This window comes from Mobula hypostoma, chromosome 6, assembly GCF_963921235.1.
Source record: "Mobula hypostoma chromosome 6, sMobHyp1.1, whole genome shotgun sequence".
Classification (NCBI taxonomy): Eukaryota; Metazoa; Chordata; class Chondrichthyes; order Myliobatiformes; family Myliobatidae; genus Mobula; species Mobula hypostoma.
In genome coordinates, this window is record NC_086102.1 from 8,260,318 (window position 1) to 8,271,555 (window position 11,238).

An 11,238-nucleotide genomic window follows, 5' to 3' on the forward strand; every position below is an offset into this window, starting at 1 on the left:
GATATCTTAAAACTAAGCTCCTCTGTATTTGTCATTTCCACTCTGGGAAACAGTCTCTGGCTGCCCACTCTGTCTAGCCTCACATCATCTTGTACGTTTCTATCAAATCACCTCTCATCCTCCTTCACTCCAAAGAAAATAGCCCTAGTTTGCTCAATCTGTCCTTATAAGACACGCTCTCTAATCCAGGCAGCATCCTGATAAATCTCCTCTGTATCCTCTCTAAAGCTTTCACATCCTTTCCGTAATGAGGTGACCAGAACAGAACACAATACTCCAAGTGTTGTCTAACCACCGTTTTACAGAGCTTTAACATTACTTGTGCCTCTTGAATTGAATCCTCCAATTAATGAAGACCAAAACTTCATAATCCTTAGCAGGATAACTTTATGGAATCTATGGGATGTGCACCCCTCAATCTCTCTGTTCCTCCACAATGCTAAGAAACTTTCCATTTACCTTGTACCCCACCTTCAATTTCAACCTTCCAAACTATCACTTCACACTTTTCTTGATTGAACTTCTACCATTTCTCAACCAAGCTCTGCATCCTATCAGTGTTCTTTTGTAACCTACAACAATCTTCTGCAATATCCACAACACCATCAACATCCATGTCATCCACAAGCTTTTTAATACAACTTTCACTTCCTTATCCAGATATTTAGAAAAGTCACAAAGAGCAGGGGTCCCAGAACAGATCCCTGTGTAACACGGCTGATCACTGACCTCCAGCCAGAATACATTCCATTTACTACTGCCTTCTCTGGATAAAGTAATCCTGAATCCACACAGCCAGGTGTCACTGGATCCCAACCCTCCTGACTCTCTGAACGAGGCTATCGTGGGGAACTTCATCAAACACCTTACTAAAGTCCATATACGTAACAACCACTGCTCTTCCTTCATTAATTGAGTTTGTCACTTCCTCAAAGAATTCAATCGTGCCTGCGAGGCACAATCTGCCCCGATGACTTGATCTGTATGAACAGTACACAAGACAAGCTTTTCACTTTATCTTGGTACATGCGACAATAATAATAAGCTAAACTAAACTAGACCAAACAAAGTTAAATGTTTGTAGGGCTGTCAGTATACTAGATGGACTGTTAACTGTTGAATCACTTCTCTGAAGTGTCATATTAAAACAGCTTCTCGTAATGTTAACTGCTGAGCAAGGAGTTCTCTGTAACTGCATTGTTTGGGTTATACAGGGAGATAATGGAAATTGTATTCATTTGTTAGCCAATGGAAGTCATGTTCTGTTATCTTGTATATGTGTGCTGAGTTGAGGAGCATGGGCTTTTTCGAGAGGCGAGCAGAGAGGACGGATGTGTGAGGAATGGACGGCGGTTCCCGGGTGGCGGAAACTGGACCTCGGGGGTTCGGAGGGTGGTCGGAGTCTTGGAAGGACGTTGTGGATGGAATCGGAGGCGTGAACTCCAACGTATTAAAATATTATGTGCACAAGACTGATAAGTTACTTATGTGGTGCCCTTTCTGGTAGTTGTTTCTACTAACCCATCACCACAAATTTGCTATAAAGTATAATTCTTTACTCGCACTTTGAATATTGTTTCATATTTGTGTCGTGGCTGATCATTGGGCGACTCACACCTTATCCACACCATAGGAATTGCACTGTTTGGCGGGGTTGACAGCTATTCACCCTAGGCAACAGGGGGTCAGTGGGGCAAAGACCCTTACACATTGATAGTGGTAGTTGACGTTTAAGCAGACAAAGATCAGCAGACTGGGATCATCATCTACCCACCTTACTGACAGATAGAAAGATTAGCACTCAGTGGCAACTTTATTAGATACCTCCTGTACCTAGTAAAGTGGCCACTAACTGTATGCTTGTGATTTTGTACTGCTGTAGCCTATCCACTTCAAGGTTTGATGTGTTGTGTGTTCAGAGATGCTCTTCTGCACATCGCAATTGTAATGCCTGGTTATTTGAGTCACCTTCCTGTCACTTTGAACCAGTCTGGCCATTTTCCTCTGACCTCTCTAATTAACATGGCTTTTTGACACATAGGACTGCTGCTCACTGGATGTTTCTTTTTCTGTAAACTCTAGAGGTTGTTGTGTGTGAAATTCCCAGGAGATCAGCAGTTTCTGATATACTCAAACCACCCTGTCTGGCACCAACAATCATCCATGGTCAAAAGTCAAATTTCTTCTGATGTTCGGTCTGAACAACAACTGAACTTCTTGACCATGCCTTATAAGCATTGGGTTCTGCCACATGACTGGCTGATTATAAAACTGCATTAACTAGCAGGTATACATGTGTACCTAACAACGGAGCCACTAGGTGTATAACTCTGTCTATACATCTGCAGATGACACCACTGTAGTGGGCCACATCTACAACAATGATGAGTCATTATACAGGAATGAGGTGACATGATGACATGACAGCATTTCCCTCATTATCAACAGTACAAAGGAGTTGGTCATTGACTTCAGAGGAGGGAGATAGTAAACATGCTGCTGTCTACATCAGTGGTGTTGAGGTTGAGAGAGTTGAGGTCTTCAGGTTCCTTGGTGTGAACTTCATCAATAGTCTAACATGTTGACATCATGGACAAGAAAGTTCACCAAAGCCTCTACTTCCTCAGGCAGCTAAAGAAATTTAGTATGTCCTCGTCGACACCTACCAATTTTTGGCCCCAGAGGAACGCAGTCTCATTCAGCTGTACCTATGTATGATTTGAATGATAATCAAACTTTATTTGATTTGATTTGATTTTTTATTGATGCACCATAGAAAGCATCAGTCAATCCTGATGAATGGACTCAGTCCGAAATGTTGACTTTTTATTTCTCTCCATAGATGCTGAGTTCCTCCAGCATTTGGTATGTGTTACAACTATATTGATCAGCTTTTATCAATTAGATCCTATGAGGATGCATGGAAATTACCCGTTTAATAACTACGCAATTCAATAATTATAAGGCCATAAGATATAGGAGCAGAATTAGGCTGATCAATTCACTTCAGTTCCTGCAACCCACATCAGAAAGATATGAGAGCCCTCCAGTTATTCCTTGAATAGGTTCCCTCCATCTATACACTCATTCCATTGTCTGAACTCGTCCTTATACTTAACAACTTGGGCCTCAGCCCATTCAACCTATCCTCATAAGACATGTTCTCCAATCCAGGCAGCATCCTGGTAAATCTCCTCTGCACTCTCTCTAAAGCTTCCACATCCTTTCTATAATGAGGTGACCAGAACTGAGCACAATTAAATTCGATTAGATTAGATTAGATTATGAGGACATGCAGTCCTCTTTTATTGTCATTTAGTAATGCATGCATTAAGAAATGATACAATGTTCCTCCAGAATGATATCACAGAAACACAAGACAGACCAAGACTAAAACTGACAAAACCACATAATTATAACATATAGTTACAACAGTGCAAAGCAATACCGTAATTTGATAAAGAACAGACCATGGGCACAGTAAAAAAAGGTCTCAAAGTCTCTCAAAAGTCCCATCACCTCATGCAGATGGTGGAAGGGAGAAACTCTCCCTGCCATGAACCTCCAGCACTGCAAACTTGCTGATGCAGCACCCTGGAAGCACCCGACCACAGCCGACTCTTGAGTCCGTCCGAAAACTTCGAGCCTCCAACCAGCCCCCCGACACTGAGCACTGAGCACCATCTCTGCCGAGCGCTTCAACCCCAGCCCCGGCAACAGGCAATAGGCAAAGCTGAGGATTTTGGGCCTTCCCCTCCGGAGATTCTCGATCGCACAGTAGCAGCAGCTGCGAAGCAGGCATTTCAGAAGTTTCTCCAGATGTTCCTCCGTGCTTCTCACATCTGTCTCCATCAAATCAGCATTGTGCATGGCCCCGTCTTAACAAATATGATATCATTTTGGAGCGGCCACATGCGCTGCGTCGCGTCGCCATCTTCTCCTCCCCTCCCCTCCAAAATACTCCAATACTTTGAAGGACTCAGTGGCTCAGGCAGCATCTATGGTGAAGAACAAAGAACAGACATTTAGGGCCAAGACCCTCCATCAGGCCTTGCTGACTCTCTATTCCTTTCCATCGATGTTGCCTGACCTGCTGATTTTCTTCCGCATTTGGTGTGTGTTACTCTGGGTTTCCAGTATCTGCAGAATCTCTTGTGTTTACAATACTTCAAATGTGATCTAACCATAGTTTTATAGAGCTATAACATTACCTCATGGCTCTTGAATTCAATTCCCTGACCAATGAAGGCCAACACATCATATGCCTTGAAGATGAATCTCAAGGTCTTATATGGTATACATACTTCGATAATACATTTGAACTTTGAACTTTAAACTTCTTAACTATTTTAGCTCTCTATCCCACTTTCTTTGTGACCTCTCTGACCACAGCCTGCTTCACTGCTCAATGCAGACCAAAAGAACAACATTTTACCTTCCTTTTGGCCCTTTGCAACTTTCAGGAATGAACAATGAATTCTCTAGCTCTCTCCTTGTTTTCCATCTCTTTCAAATGCTTCTCTAATGGACAGTATTCTGCCCTTTATCACTTGATCTGTATAAATCTATCTCTACAGTAAAAACACTTTATAGATACCTCCTTTACATAATAAAGCGGCTACCTACAGTATGTTTGTGGGATTCCGCTGCTGGAGCTCACCCACTTTAAGGTTCAAAGAGTTGCTCATTCACAAAAACAAGAAAATCTGCAGATGTTGGAAATCGAAGGCAAAATACACAAAAGCTGGAGGAACTCAGCAGGTCAGGCAGCATCTATGGAAATGAATAAACAGTCAACATTTCAGGCCGAGACCCTTCATCAGGACTGGAAATAAAGATCAGAGGTTACAGTAGGACATCGATAGGATGCAGAACTGGACTGAGAAGTGGCAGATGGAATTCAACCCAGATAAGTGCGAAGTAGTTCATTTCAGTTTTAAAGACAGAATATAGCATTAAAGGTAAGCTCTTGACAGTGTGGAAGATCAGCGAGATTTTGGGGTCCATGTCCATAGAATACCCAAAGCTGCTGTGCAGGTTGACAGTGTTGTTAAGAAGGCTTACGGTGTGTTGGCATTCATCAACTGTGGAATTGAGTTCAAGAGCCGTGAGGTAATGTTACAGCTATATAAGACCTTAGTTAGACCCTACTTGGAGTACTGTGTTCAGTTCTGGTCACCTCGCTACAGGAAGGATGAGGATACTATAGAGTGCAGAGGAGATTTACAAGGATATAGTCTGGATTGGGGAGCATGCCTTCTGAGAATAGGTTGAGTGAACTTGGCCTTTTCTCCTTGGAGTGACAGAGGATGAGAGGTGTATAAGATGATGAGAGGCATTGATCATGTGGATAGTCAGAGGCTTTTTCCCAGGGCTGAAATGGCTAACATAAGGGGGCATGGCTTTAAGGTGCTTAGAAGTAGGTACTGTAAATGGTGAGGAAATTCAAAAATCTGAGATTCAAAGGGACTTGGAAGTTCTTGTGCAGGATTCCCTAAATGTTCATTTACAGGTTGAGTCAGTGGTGAGGAAAGCAAATGCAATGTTAGCATTTATTTCGAGGACTATGGCTAGCATGAGAGGGCACAGTTTTAAGGTGCTTGGAAGTAGGTACAGAGGAGATGTCAGGGGTAAGTTTTTTACACCGAAAGGGATTAGTGTGTGGAATGGGCTGCTGACGATGGTGGTGGAGGTGGATACCATTGGGACTTTTAAGAGCCTCCTGGATAGGTACATGGAGCTTAGAAGAATAGAGGGCTACGGGTAATCATGGGTAATTTCTAAGGTACATACATATTTGGCATGGCATTGTGGGCCAAAGGGCCTGTATTGTGCTGTAGGTTTTCTATGTTTCTATGACTAGAACATAAAAGCAAGGATGTAATGTTGAGGCTTTATAAAGCACTGGTGAGGCCTCATTTGGAGTATTGTGAGCAGTTTTGGGCCACTTATATAAGAAGGGATGTGCTGACATTGGAGAGGATTCAAATGAGTTTCGCAAAATTGATTCGGGGATTGAAAGTCTTATTATATGAGGAGCGTTTGATGGCCCTGGGCCTGTACTCACTGGAATTCAGTAGAATATGGTGGAATCTCATTGAAACTTATCAAATGTTGAAAGGCCTCAATAGAATGGAAGTGGAGAGGATATTTCCAATGATGGTTGAGTTTAAGACCAGAGACACAGTCTCAGGATAGAAGAACATCAATTCAGAATGGAAATGAGGAGGGATTTCTTTATTCAGAGCGCCGCATGGAATTCGTTGCCATGGGTAGCTGTGGAGGCCAAGTCATTGGGTATATTTAAGGCTGAGGTTGATAGATTCTTAATTAGTCAGGGTAGGAAGGGATACGGGGTGAAGCAGGAGACTGGGACTGAGAGGGAAGTTGGTCAGCCATGATGAAATGGTGGAGCTGAATAGCCCAGTTCTGGTCCTATATGTATATGGCCTTAAAAATATCAATTCTGCACTCTAATCCAACCAGCCAAAGGACCTGATTTATGTTTATGAACCTTTATCTAGTCCTCACTTTGTCAGGAGCAACCTCATTATCTACCAGGTGCTGGAGTTCATTCTTTGGGATATTTACTTCACCTTTTGTGATACTTGTATAAGAGAGGGGTGCTATGTGTGTTGTTAAAATGACCCCTGACAGCTGATTCAGATTTCATTACTAACTCAGTGTCTTCTTGGAATCACATAGCAATCACAGAAGTCATAAAACACTATAGCACAGAAACAGGCCCATTGGCCCATCTATTACATGCTGAATTATTAATCTTCCTAGTCCCATTGACCTACACCTACCCTCCATATCCCCTCCCATCCATATACCTATCTAACTTTCTCTTAAATGTTGAACTCAAACCCACACCCACCACTTCTACTGGTAGCTCACTCCACACTCTGACGACCCTCTAAGTGAAGAAGCTCCCCCTCATGTTCCTCTTAAACAGTTCACTTTTCACCCTTAAACCTTCACCTTTACTTCTAGTCTCACCCTATGTCAGGTGGAAAAAACCTGCTTGCACTTACCACATCTATACAACTCATAACTTTGTACACTTCTATCAAATTTCCCCCTATTCTCCTACATTCTCGGGAGTAAAAGTCTTATCATGGACTTAAAATAACCACATTATCTGTCTCATATCAGTCCTGGGGAATTCTAAGTTATTACAGATAAAAAGACTTTGAACATTCTTGGAGATAGGAAAGAATCAATCAAGGTAATAAATAATCCTTTTCACAACCCCTGTGCAAATTACACCAGCAGCCAATAATTACAGAGCTGGTAATAGAAGAACATAAGAACATAAGAAATAGGAGCAGGAGTCGGCCATCTGGCCCATCGAACCTGCCCCGCCATTCAATAAGATCATGGCTGATCTGTCCGTAAACTCAGCTCCATCTACCTGCCTTTTCCTCATAACCCTTAATTCCCTTACTATGTAAAAATCTCTCTAACTGTATCTTAAATATATTTAGTGAGGAAGCCTCAACTGCTACCCTGGGCAGAGAATTCCACAGATTCACCATTCTCTGGGAAAAACAGTTTCTCCTCATCTCCGTCCTAAATCTTCTCCCCTGAATCTTGAGGCAATGTCCCCTGGTTCTAGTCTCACCTACCAATGGAAACAACTTTCCTACTTCTACCTTATCTATCCCTTTCAAAATGTTGTATGTGTCTATAAGATCCCCTCTCATTCTTCTGAATTCCAGAGAATATAGTCCCAGGCAACTCAATCTCTCCTCATAGATTAACCCCTTTATCCCTGGATTCAACCTGGTGAACCTCCTCTGCACTGCCTCCAAAGTCAGTATATCCTTCCTCAAGTATGGAGACCAGAACTGCACACAGTACTCCAGGTGCGGTCTCACCGGTACCCTGTATAGTTGCAGCATGACCTCCCTGCTCTTGAATTCAATCCCTCTAGCGATGAAGGCTTGGCACAGAATGAAGACAGCATTTACTTGCCTTCTGTATTAAGTGCAACAGTGATATGCTTGCCCAGAGCATTTTTTTAAAAACAATCTCCTGCAGATTTGAAGTCTTTTTATTAATCTCAATAACCAGCTGGAGAGTGCAAAACAAATCACTTTGATGCACAACTTGGCTGTTTCCACCCACCTGATGCCTGCACATAATTTGAGCAACTTTCATTCAAACTCACCCTGCACTGTCCTTATTTCTCAGGTAACTGGTTTACACTGCAATGTTTTTTCAATCAAATTTGTATCTTCTTGTCTTGCAACAGCTGTTGCCAGTGTGCATGTCTACTGTAATGCCCTCCATGTAGAAAATCTAGCACTGTTTGCCACACTTGCTCTCCCTACTTGGTATGAAGTACTCATTTTCAAAAGTTTCCTCAAAACTCCTTTCCTTAATTCCTCCCTCAAAGCGGTTTCAGGTATCTGGGACTCCCTGCAAACTGAGGTGGATATCTAAGTATTATTTATTCCTTTTGTTAGTCAAGGATACATGACACAAAACAACCACAGATTTGGTGGGAAGTTAAGCAAGTTCAGTTCCTTGCATATCTGATGGAGGTTCAAAGGTAAACTACGTGCCTCCTGAACCATAAGTGTGATGACTCTTGTTTCTTTCTCTCTGGAAGATGGATAGTCATTGTCAATGCAAAATGGACTCTCTAGTAACACACACCAAATGCTGGAGGAACTCAGCAGGTCAGGCATCATCTACGGTGGGAAATAAACAGTTGACGTTTCGAGCTGACACTCTTCATCTGGATCTGATGAAGGGAATGAAGACCTTTCATTCCTTTACATGGCACTGTTCATTTTTCTACCTGTTCATTTCCTTCCATGTTTTGCACTGGATTTCCAACATCTACAGAATCTCTTGTATTTATTGGAGAGAGCTGGTAATAGGGATGGCCAAGGCTGGAAAATGTATGTGAGGATTTGAAAGAAGAGCATATATATGATGGGCCAAATGGGCTGTTACTGTGCTATCAACATACATCAAAGTTGCTGGTGAACGCAGCAGGCCAAGCAGCATCTATAGGAAGAGGCGCAGTCGACGTTTCAGGCCGAGACCCTTCGTCAGGACTAACTGAAGGAAGAGTGAGTAAGGGATTTGAAAGTTGGAGGGGGAGGGGGAGATCCAAAATGATAGGAGAAGACAGGAGGGGGAGGGATAGAGCCGAGAGCTGGACAGGTGATAGGCAAAAGGGGATACGAGAGGATCATGGGACAGGAGGTCCGGGAAGAAAGACAAGGGGGGGGGGGTTGACCCAGAGGATGGGCAAGAGGTATATTTAGAGGGACAGAGGGAGAAAAAGGAGAGTGAGAGAAAGAATGTGTGCATAAAAATGAGTAACAGATGGGGTACAAGGGGGAGGTGGGGCCTTAGCGGAAGTTAGAGAAGTCGATGTTCATGCCATCAGGTTGGAGGCTACCCAGACGGAATATAAGGTATTGTTCCTCCAACCTGAGTGTGGCTTCATCTCCACAGTAGAGGAGGCCGTGGACAGACATGTCAGAATGGGAATGGGATGTGGAATTAAAATGTGTGGCCACTGGGAGATCCTGCTTTCTCTGGCGGACAGAGCGTAGATGTTCAGCAAAGCGGTCTCCCAGTCTGCGTCGGGTCTCACCAATATATAAAAGGCCACATCGGGAGCACCGGACGCAGTATATCACCCCAGTCGACTCACAGGTGAAGTGATGCCTCACCTGGAAGGACTGTTTGGGGCCCTGAATGGTGGTAAGGGAGGAAGTGTAAGGGCATGTGTGGCACTTGTTCCGCTTACACGGATAAGTGCCAGGAGGGAGATCAGTGGGGAGGGATGGACACTTCCTCCCTTACCACCATTCAGGGCCCCAAACAGTCCTTCCAGGTGAGGCATCACTTCACCTGTGAGTCGACTGGGGTGATGTACTGCGTCCGGTGCTCCCGATGTGGCCTTTTATATATTGGTGAGACCTGATGCAGACTGGGAGACCGCTTTGCTGAACATCTACGCTCTGTCCGCCAGAGAAAGCAGGATCTCCCAGTGGCCACACATTTTAATTCCACATCCCATTCCCATTCTGACATGTCTGTCCATGGCCTCCTCTACTGTGGAGATGAAGCCACACTCAGGTTGGAGGAACAACACCTTATATTCCGTCTGGGTAGCCTCCAACCTGATGGCATGAACATCGACTTCTCTAACTTCCGCTAAGGCCCCACCTCCCCCTCGTACCCCATCTGTTACTCATTTTTATGCACACATTCTTTCTCTCACTCTCCTTTTTCTCCCTCTGTCCCTCTGAATATACCTCTTGCCCATCCTCTGGGTCAACCCCCCCCCCTTGTCTTTCTTCCCGGACCTCCTGTCCCATGATCCTCTCATATCCCCTTTTGCATATCACCTGTCCAGCTCTCGGCTCTATCCCTCCCCCTCCTGTCTTCTCCTATCATTTTGGATCTCCCCCTCCCCCTCCAACTTTCAAATCCCTTACTCACTCTTCCTTCAGTTAGTCCTGACGAAGGTTCTCGGCCTGAAACGTCGACTGCACCTCTTCCTATAGATGCTGCTTGGCCTGCTGTGTTCACCAGCAACTTTGATATATGTTGCTTGAATTTCCAGCATCTGCAGAATTCCTGTTGTTTGTGTTACTGTGCTATAATCACTTCCAGCTGGCAGACTGAATCCCTTATTCGTATATTCATATAGGGCAGACACTATAGATGCTGCCAGACGTGCTGAGTTCCTCCAATATTTCTAGCATCTGCAGAATGTTGTGTTTATTGCAGCTTCCTCTGCCCTCTTCTGCATCTTTCTCTATCCTGCACTGTCTTATTTTGGCTTCTTCCCCCTTCAGTTCCAGTCCTGGTGAAGGATCTCAGCCTGAAGTGTTGATTATTCCCCTCCATAGATGCTGCTTGACCTGCTGAGATCCTCCAGCATTTTGTGTGTGTTACTCTGGATTTCCAGCATCTGCAGAATCTCTTTCCCTTTCCCCCACTTTCTAATTCTACCTTTTTCTCCTTCCTTTCCAGTCCTGATGAAGGTTTTTGGCCCTGAAACATCACCTGTTTATTCCCCTTGATGAATGCTGCCTGTCCTGCTGAATTCCTCCAGTATTTTGTGCATGTTACTCTGGATTTCTAGCATCTGCAGAATCTCTAGTGGTTCTCATATCACCTCATCCACCTGAAAATCATAGTTTCATAGTTATGTAGTGCAGAAACAGGGTCTTTGGCCCATCTGATGCAAGCCTACCA